Here is an 11,360-nt window from a genome sequence, read left to right on the forward strand (position 1 = left end):
TTTTAATTTGTATACAGTACTTTGTTATTATATTTGACAAATCAGTTTTCATGCGTTTTTTATTTATTTTATTGTCCTGTGTATTTTAAATAATTTAATTTTAAATATTTAATTTAATTTTAATTTTAATTTTTATTTTACTTTTAATTTTGTTTTAAATATTTAAATAATGTAAATAATCTAAAAAATTATTTTAACAAAAAAATTTAAATAATTTCAATATTCAAAAAATTTAAATAATTTAAAATATTAATATTTTAAATTTAAAAATAACTCTAAACTCAAATCGTAACTAAACACATAAAATAAAACTCTAAGTAATAAATTATTTTTAAAAATCATAACCAAACACATAATTTGAAATTTCATACTACTTTCACAACTCTACACTCAAATCATAATCAAATACATAACAAAAAAATTAAAATATTTAAAACTATTTTTATAAAATAGAGTTTAAATTTATTTTTATAAAATATTTAAACAAAAAACAAAAAAATGTGTTTAATTTTTTTTTTTAACTTTCTTTGTTTTTTCTGGAAAAATGTGTTTTTTGGGAAATTTTTTTTATTTTTTTATTTTTTTGTGTGTGCTGCCGCATGCCCCTCTTTCATGAGGGGTAGTTTCGTAAATTTAGCTTAGCGTTGGAACTTGGCAAGCAGCTGTGAAGCTTTTGTCCTTTAGTGGCTAAATAAGCCTCTTTTGTGGCTATTTTAGCCTGAAATCAACTTCCTAAACAGGAAAATTAGAACTAAACACAAATTGTTCATCTACTTTCATTCATGGTAAACTGGAACTGCTAAAGAAAGCTTATCTGCCACTTTTTCTTCTTCTTCTTATTATTATTATTTAATTTGTGAATAAGCTAATTTTAAAAGGAAATTGATTTGTAAAACATAATTTTTATAAATAAAGCCCATCCAAAATTACGTGGTAGCGATATTTTTATAATTATTCGGCTTGAAATGGAAAACAAAAAAGAAGAAAAGTCCCATTCTAAACAAAAATAATTAACCAAAAACAACAAATTAATATTAAAAGAGAATTTAGGGGCGAAATCAGTTCAATCCAAGTGCTACTTCATTGCTACAACACAACCTTACCAAAAAAACAAAACAAATATCAACATTTGTATCAAAACAAAACATAAACAACATCTAGAAACAATCCTATCTAAAAATAAAAAAACAAAAAAAAAATCTAGAAACAATGACACAATGATTTTTGTTTAATATATGCTCATGTGGACAAGTCTGGGTGATTCTTAGGGAAAAATTTGGGCTTAGGGTTTTAAATAATTAAGGCTTTTCTAATTTTTTTTTTATTGTCTGAAAATTGAATTTTTTGTTTTTTTTTTATATTTTATTTTTGGTGAATTTTTTAATATTTTAAATAATTTTTTTGTTTACTTTTTAGATATGCCTACCTAAAAAATAAAATAAATAAAATATTTGTGATAAAATATTTTAAAAAATCAATAAATACATGAAAATATATTGAATTTATATATATATATATATATATATATATTTTTGGTATTTAGTGAATTTTTTAAAGATTTTGTTTCGCAATATTATATTTTTTAAGTATATTTATATTAGGTGCAGTAAAAATTTTTTTTAAAATATTAAAAATATTTACTAAAAACAAAAAATACGAAAAATAAAAGTACAATTTTCAGAAAATCAATCAACACAAAACAAGGTGGTTTTTTCAAGAAATTAGAGTTTAAAAAATTATAGGTTTCTTTTAGGTAACAAACGAGAACCATGAAAGAGAGAGGGAGCAATGCGATGTGATGATTGACGCATGGACGGCTAAGATTAGTTCGGTTCAGTCCCTTCCGGTTTGAATTTTACAGAACTAAAGAACGAACCCAAAAAAGCAAGGTTTTATTTTTCACATTTTTCTAAAAAAAATAAAAATTAATTTGAAAAAAAATAAATATTAAATACCAAACCAAACCAAACTAAACCAAGCCTTAAGTCTCATCAAATGGGATCGGCTACATGAATCCTTCTTCTCCACGTGATTCTATCAAACGCCATTTCGTTAGTCAAATTAAGTAGATTCATATCTCTATTTACTACGCTAGCCAACGTCAATCTCAGTCTATCTCGTCCCCTAACACTTCCATCTATCGTCACTGGATCGCATCTCTTCACTACTGTTTCTGTTAGTCACCGTTAAATATGGCCAAACCATCTTAATCTATTCTCTCTCAACTTATCTTTTATCGGTGCTACTCTTACCCGTTCCCAAATATACTCATTCCTAATTCTGTCTTTTCTAGTCTTGCCACACATCCACCTTAGCATCCGCATCTCAGCAACACTCATCTTATTTACATGTTGTTTCTTGGTTGCCCAACACTCCATCCCATAAAACATTGCTGGTCTAATAGCCATTCTATAGAACTTTTCTTTTGGTCTAGTAGGTACTCGTTTATCGCACAGTACCCCAGACGCACTTCTCTACTTAAGCCACTCCGCTTTAATTCTATAGACCAAATCTGTAGAATATATTTTAAAAATTTTAAAATTATTTCCTCTTTAAAAAGAAAAATGATTTTGCACCCTTCTCCAATGAGTTGTCAAGTTCAATCAGATGGATGGTTGTCTTCGGACAATCCAATGATCGAGCAAAAACTAATTTCTTAAGAAAATAAGGGTTAGTACATTTATTTTCATTCTTACAACTTAGTATGTTAAGACTTGGGAGTGTCGGGTTTCTACTCCATGTGAGGAGTTGTGACCATGTGAAGGAAGCCTTAGAAGTCAAGAATGGAGGCTACAGATTTTCAGCCGAGCTATCCTATTATAGGGTGGTTGTGTTGGTGGCTGCCATTAATGTTGTCGGTGGCTCGTCGGCAGCTTGTCGGTAGACAAGATTGACTTTACGCTCTCCCATTTGTGTATAAATGGGGAGAGTTGGAATGCAACAAATTGTGAGGAACCAAGAGAGCAAAATGAGAGAGTGAAGAGAGATTGGCCCTCTGTGTGGGAGAGAGTGCTCCCCTGGTGTGAGAGGAGGAGTTGTGTGTGGACTGAGTGAGGATGAGTGTTCCTCCCCCTCTATGTAATCTGTCCATATATAGTGATATTTGATTACTCTCACGTGAATGTAGGCATTGGGCCGAACCACATTAAATTTTGTGTTTTCTTTTGTGTGTGTGGGTTGTTTGTGCTTGTAAGTGATTTCTGGACATTCTAGGCGGGATCCCCGATCCCATCAAGGAGAACTTAAGACTAAACATCTGTACTGTTCTCAAGTTAAGGAAAATAAATTGGGCTAGAAAATCATCCCATTGTGACACAACACCTATGATTCTTAAGGTTGTGACTTATTTTGGTCTTCCCCTTGAAATCACTGATTTATCTATAGGTCCTCAATTGTTTTAAGACAAAGGACAATTCCTACAAAAATAGAGGCTAGATCCAATAAGAGAACAACAAATATATAACACGAACTTTGTATAGTAGTCTGCATAGGTAGGCCTTGTTTGGTTTGTTTTTCAGAAATATTTTTCAGAAAAATTCTCTACAAACAAATTTTCAAGAATAATCAAACCAAATAAATTTTTTCAAAAAAATTCTCAAAATTTTGTTTGGTTACATACTTTCCAAAATCGCTCTCTCTCTCTCTCATACACATCAAATCAATCACTTTTTTTAAAACTCTCTTCCCAAACAAATTTTCAAAATCATTTCTGAAAAAAAGCAAACCAAACAAGTTTTCGTACTTTTTATCTCAAAAACTACTCTACAAACACAAACCAAACACACCCTAATCTCTACAATCTCTTTTTACTTCCATTTTAGGTTGATTATGTGATCTTCCATCTAACATTCCTTCCTTTCAATTGAAATATTTCTTTCCTGTTATTGTAAAAGTCAAAGTTCTGGTTAAAGATGTAGAAAAGATGCATATTTAGTGCATCAAACCCTATCACTTATGGACCAAAAACCAGATGAATCCTTTACATCATGACATGGACTAGAATTGGACCGAAAACATACTAAATAAGAGGATAGCATATCAATTTATCTTAAATTGAAAAAGAAAAAAAGAAAAAAAAAAAAGGAAAAGGAAAGTATAAAGCTAAACTCTACACACAATAATTAGTCACTGAAAATTTTACCTTGAAACAAACAATAATCAAAAGAATAAAAAACAATGTCCAATTAGTACACATTAATGGGTGTTTGAGAGGGAAAAGATTAGGTATACACCTAACTTTTGGTATAGTGCACAAAGTGGTTGCTCCGAGAATTAAACCCATAACCTCAAGGTCATTAGGCCAAGAATTTATCATTGAACTAAATATTAAAAACCTTATGAGGGGTAAACATTTCATGTTCTTGCAGCTTCTTCTGACTCAAATAGCATCCCCTCTTATGGTTCTTGATTTCAATCAGCATCATATGAACTTAGTTCCCTTCCTACAGAAGTTTCTATTCTCCCAGCACCATTGTCCATTTGGGTCTGCCCATCCAATGACACTCAACATTAACAGTCATGAAATCTTTACCAAAAAAGGAAATGAAAAATGAAAACTATTGTACATAATGTAATTTTTTTTAACTGATATGATTAAAATAACAATTTGTAAATCAAGATTAAGAGAAGAGTGGCTCCTAATTTCAGACAAATATAACTGGGATATGACAACATCAATGAAAAGATAACTATAAATAACATTAAATTATACCAGAGTAGCCAGTGTCAACCACTAGCCAGTTAATTTTGTGCAAAGCACCAAACAATATATATATATATATTTTAATCTAAACAAGCAGCAAAGACATGCAAACCTAACCGAAAAGGGAAAATTTCCGTGACGAAAAATCATAAAATGTAGAAACAATGCAATCATCTAGCACAATAGTAAAATATACTACTAAGCATTTGGCTTTGGCCTAACCATGAGTTTGTTTATATAACTCAACATCATCAGTAGCAACGAGATAAAATTTTGAATGTAATGCGGATTAGTCACGGTACAAAGAAAGTAATTGAATTCATATAACAAATCTGAAGTTCATATATTTATACAAATCAATTAAAATTAGGTCACCAAGACCAGTGCTTACCTTGGTTTAATCATATCTTACATGAACTCAAGTACCAGTGTTGGGTGTGGATATGTATCTAGAGGTCAGACTCATTAAACTATAAATTCAAGGTACGTAGATTTGGCAAAAAAATGTAATATTTTTATATTTTTAATCAAATATATGAAATAAAATAGTGTTATATGTAACTTATAGTGTCAAAAAGATATTTATAACAATTATACACCAAACAATAATAGTGTTAAATACAATTATATAAGAAGTGTCCAATGAAATGCATCCAACACATATCTCATATCTGTGTCCGAGTGTTGGGTCTCCAAAATGGGTGTTTGATTTATGCTACCCAAAAATAACCTAAGAGGGGGAGGGGGGGGGGATGAATTAGGTTTTTACAATTATTAATTAATAATAGCCTAATAAAAATTATGACTAGCACAATAGATAAATATAGTTAATGAAATAAAAATAATTAAAACAAGTGTTTTAACAACTATGTCAGATAATGATTTTAGCATAGTGAAAATGTGAAATATACCTTCTGCAATTTAAATAAAATAAAAAGATAAGGGAGAGAGAGGCAAACAAATTTATAGTGGTTCGGCTTCAACTCGGCCTACGTCCACTCCTCAAGCTTCACTTGAGATTTGTCACTATGCTTTAGCTTCACGGGGGTGCTAGCAACCTCTTTACAAATGGAGCAATCCTCTACGAATTTTACACAGACTTCATAAGTCCAAACCCTTGCAAATCTTAGATGATTCACAATCATTCTCAAGATTTCAAGAACACAGTGTTTGCAACACTTTTACAAGATGGAATGATATTTTTGCTTTCAAAGAAAGCTTACAATAAATATCTCTCAAAGATGGATATACAAAATGAAGCTCTGGTTTTTCTGTAAACCTTATACATGAAAGATAGGCTTAAAGTTATAAGGCTCAGTGTATATTTCCTAAGAGAGGATGTAAACAAAAATTGAAGAACACTCCTCAGAGAATTTTTCAGAGAATAGATGTGAGTGATTATAAATCAAAGAATATTTTCTAGTTTTTTTGTAACTTGTTTACATTATAGGCTTTGGTATATATAATGAAAATTATAGCCGTTTATAGCCGTTTATAACCGTTGTATTCATTTGAATTTATAGCCGTTTATAGCCGTTGTAGTCCATCATTACTAATTTGAATATCTTTCACTCTATCATTACAAATTTGTATTCATTTGAATTTATAGCCGTTTATAGCCGTTGTACTTCCATCATTACCAATTTGAATATCTTTCACTCTATCATTACAAATTTGAATATCTTCCACTTGAACCTTTTGAACTGCTGTTGTGCTGGGCTGTTTGAACCTTTGTTTTTGGGCTGTTTGAACTCCTGATTTAATCAAATATTAAATACATTTTAACAACATTTAGGATAAAGGTTTAGGTGAGAAATAATGGGACAAAATAAATTTTGATTCTATTTTTTTCTTTCAAATAAATCATTAAAATAAATTTTAATTCTATTTTTCTCTTTCAAATAAATTAAAAATATAATTAAATAAATCATCAAAATAAATAAGTCTAACAATTTATTTTGAAGAGTCCGTATAACATAGGTTTAATCTCATTTACTGAACATATTCAGTCAACATAAAGAAATGGTTAGTGAGTGTCATTGCAATGCATTTTTCTCCAAATTCTTTAATCAAATTTGTCACCACTTTGGAGTTGTTGAATTTTGTCCCAAAAAGCACAACCAAAAGAAGGATGAAATAAACAAATTTGAGTTACCCATGTAACCCATCATGAAAATACCAAAAAATTAAAAATTAAAAGCAGACAAGGAGAGATGTATGCTAGCTCCATGAAGGCTACTCTAATGTAATGTGATAGGAGGAAAATCGATTCCGCAAAATATATGGGATATTGAATCAAGACCTACTGCTGTTGCTTTGGCTCTGTGTCGACAGTACAATACAGAGAAGAGAACAATGCCGTTTTACCTTCGCATTCAACATAAGTGGTGAAGAGTGTACAATAGAGATGTACTAAGAAGAGGAAAAAGAAATCACAAGAGTGCTGAAAAGAGGACAATTGGTGGAGCTAATGGTAGATAAAGAGGAGGTAGACGCAAAGGGAATTCATTGAGGGATGTTGTCACCGCCACCGCCACTGCTGCCGCTTTATCCGTTTCCACAGAAGGCATTGTTAATCACTACAAGATTCTGCTAAATGAAGCTGAGGCAGTTTGGAAAATTGGAAAGTTATTGGGAATCTGGGATTAAGCTATGAAGGAGGGGACAATGAAATTGTGAGTCCAATCCGTGTTATGGAGGAAGAGAATGACACGTAACTTGATCGGCATAGCAAGGATGAATACCCAAGTATATAAGCAGTTCATTTGTTCTTGCCTAAGGTTAAAGGGTTTTATTTTATTTTATTTTATCAATGAAGCTATTATCATGGAATATCAGAGGTCAAGTGAAGAGGGAGAAGAAAAGAGTGAGACTTTGGTGGTGGCTGAAAGGAAGATTGATTTCTTGCTGCCATCTCATGAGACTAAGATGGAGCCTTTCAGTAAAGATAGTGGCAGAACTACTTGGGGAAGATGAGATGTACATTATGAAGCTGAAAAATCAATAAGTTTTTCGCTCTGTGTTTTGAGGTGTTTGAGAGATTATATTGTTTTGAAGATTGGGTATTTAGAGGTTTTTTGTATTGATTTGGATTGGCAGTTGTAATTGCTTTGATTTAGGAGTTCTGATTTTTATTTATTTAGGAGTTTTGGTGGCATCTTGGCATTTTTTTAGTGTTTTTGTGGCCTTTGGATATGCACTCGATTGGATATGCAATTGATGATGTATTTTTCCTTAGCCATCCTGGATGTACTCTCTTTGTATTCATTTGTTATACATCAGTGTATTTCTTTTTTGCCTATCAAAACAACTAGGTTGGCACGTGTTCTATATGCAAACCAAAACCCGACCAAAAACAAAAGACAACAAACAAGACACCAAAACCTTCACCAACCCATCAGCACAACTTAAAAAGGTCCACAGCTGCAAAACAAAGACAAAAAACAGAACAACAGCCTTGAAGTAAAATCAGCATCACAAAGTCTTCCTCTTGTTGATCCTTTAATGCAAGCTCATAATGCACCTTTCCCAGAAAAGTCTGTCACCTCCAGCTTGACTCATATTAGATTCCAATTAGATCAGTTATTCCTTTCTTGTAAATGTTTGCCGGCTCTGAGATACTCGGGTTTTGAAATTGGGTCCTTTATACATAATTTTTTTTAAAAAAATGTTGGATAAAATAATAAGTATTTACAATTTTTTTTATTTGTTAATATCCACACAAATTCTACTTATATATAATCACTAAAATTATATATTAAGTTTTATTTACATAAATCAAGATATGAAGAAATCATTACAATAATGAAAAAATATGAAATTATAGTCTTATTGCTTTATGATTTAATAAATCTAGATTACAATAAAAGAAAAAAAAGAATTAAATAAAATATAAACTTATAATACAAAATAAAAATTAAACTAATGACAGTAAAGTATTAATTAAATAATACTTTTATCATAATTTTAAATGTAAAATTACTAATTAAGTATTCATGATTTACTAGGGCCCTTTAGTTTAGATTGTGACAGAAATCCAATACACTGTCTTAGCAAAAAAAAAAAAAAAAACCATAATAAACATGTCCATGTTGGTAGAGATGACACTTTTTGTTTGTTTGTTTTTATTTTTTGCAATCCAAAAGGAAATAAAAATCAACGATAATAGAAAAGGTTTTCTTAGACCATCTCCAACGGTGAATTAAATTTGGCATCAGATTCAAATTTTGGTAAAAAAAGTACTTTTTGGTGCTCTAACCGTTTCACCAAATTAATATCAAAATGAGAATTCAACAAAAAAATCATCAAACTGAGAACAAGGTACTGATTTTACCAAATTACTATTCCTGACCGTTGGAAGAGCTGAACCGGTCAACCAGCCGGTTGCTCGGCCGGTTGACCAACCGGTCCACCACTAAAAGGTTCAAACAGTTCAAATGGGTTGGTTCAAACAATTCAAAAAAAATATATATATATTTTGCCTTACTGGTCGACCACTAAAAGGTTCAAACAGTTCAAATAGGTAGGTTCAAACAATTCAAAAAAAAAAATTTTTTTTTTGGTTCTTACCGATCGACCAACCAGTTGTCCCTGGAGCAGATTTGATAAAAATTAATCATTGGAGCATTCTGTATCAAATTGAAAAAATAATTATTTTTTTTACTCAAATTTGATGAAAATTTTGATTCATCTTTAGAGATGCTCTTATTCATGAGGTGATTGGTAGCTTTGAGTATTTAAATTGTGGTTGCCTCTGCAATTAATTTCCTTCCACAATAAGCGCCGGCAGCGAAAGATCAAACAATTACAAACATATACTGAGGGATTGTTTGGAGTGTCTTAAATAAGTGTATTTTTTATCTTTTTAGATTAAAAATTGAGAAAAAAAATATAAATGTTTAGGTTAACTTTTTAACTTTTTATAGAAAAATGTATATTAAAAAATTGTATAAATTAGTGTGCAGGGAAAAATTAAGATTGGGAATTGTGTAGTCGTAATTTTTGACTTTTGGTGAATAGTGATAACTTTTTAACTTTTTGAATAACTTTTTGACTCTTTGACTTTTTTTCAACTTGTCAAACTTGACCTAAATGTAAGGAGGTGCAACATATCAATGAACAATAAAGTAGTAAAATGTACAGGGGATTTAGACTTTGTTTTGATAAAAGAAATATTTTTTGTAATTTTAACCTTAAAAATGATGGTATGTTAATGGTTGCGATGGTGTAGGCGGTGGGAAAGTGAGCTCAATAAAGGCTTTTTTTATATCTTAATAACACTAATTAAATTTTGTATAATCAAGAGACTTTTTCATGGGTTCTTAGTCCAAACATGTTATTACAAGACTTTGATAAGATGTATGCTTTTATTATCTATGATTGAATTTTTTAACAATGATCTTTTTCCTGATATCTAAGATAAGGATTATTTATTTATTTATTTATTTTGACAATTAAAATGACGAGTATAACTTTTTAGACTTTAAATAAAGAGTATTAAAATTTAAGCAAATTTTATGGTACACATCTCTTCAGAGGATGTGTGTTATATGTACTATGTGATGTATTTAAATGTGATGTTCATTACGTATTGTTTTGATAGTGTCACAATAATTTTTGGTTCAAAAATAAAATTAAGTATTTTGTAATAATGTTACATTTTTTTATCCAAAAATTTGTTAACCACAAAAATATATAATATTACTACAAAATATGTAACTTAATTTTTGAATCACAAATTATAGTAACTCTATCAGAAAAATATATAACATTTGCTACAAAATACATGATAATAGTGCATGTGGTATATACATTTTGAGGAGTGTGTACCATAACACTATACTTTAACTTAATATTGTATTTAGTTCCCTAGAATGAGATGTGACGAAAAGAAATAATTATTTCATAGGTTCTCCTTGAGGGGGTGTATATTTTTTTACTTTATTTTATTACTTTATATAAAATGGTCCAAATTTCAAACTCAAAAATCGTTTCTTGATGGTTTTTTTTAGTATTTATTTTTTTACCTTTTTATGAGATGAAAAAAAAGTAAATGAGAATGACTTCTTTTTTATTTTTTATAGTTATATCGAAATTTTGTGAATTATTGATTTTTTTTTTTTTTTTTTAGCAATTTGGAAAGTTTTTGACTTTTTTAATGACTTTTTAACTTTTTATTGATGTTTTAACTAATAAAATAGTCGTAAAATGAAGTTGCCAAATGGGCTCTAAATCAAATATATCTACCACATTAAATTAAAGGAAAAATTAAAAAAAAATCGAAATTTGATTATTGTAACAAAATAATTTTTTATTTTTAATTTTATTAATTTAAACTCTAAACTTGTTAAACCATGAGGCTATTTCTGTGAAGTAAAATTGAAGGAAAAATGATACTTTAGTCATTAAACTCAATATAAATGTACACAAAATGTCAAAATATATATTTTTGAAAAATGGGTGGGTGCTCGAATTTCGTGGGTCGAAATTTGGGTCGAATTTGAAGAGAGGGAGAGAAGAGAGGAGAAGGAGAAGAGAGGGAGACGGGGTGCTGGTTCTGCCGACGTCCTCGTCGCCTCGCCATCCTCGTCGCCTCGCCGTCCTCGCCGCAGCTCCGCCTCTGCCTCGCCGCCACACCTCTGCCCCTGCCTCAGCCCCA

Source organism: Camellia sinensis, chromosome 6, assembly GCF_055761805.1.
Source record: "Camellia sinensis isolate YWXY chromosome 6, ASM5576180v1, whole genome shotgun sequence".
Taxonomy (NCBI): Eukaryota; Viridiplantae; Streptophyta; class Magnoliopsida; order Ericales; family Theaceae; genus Camellia; species Camellia sinensis.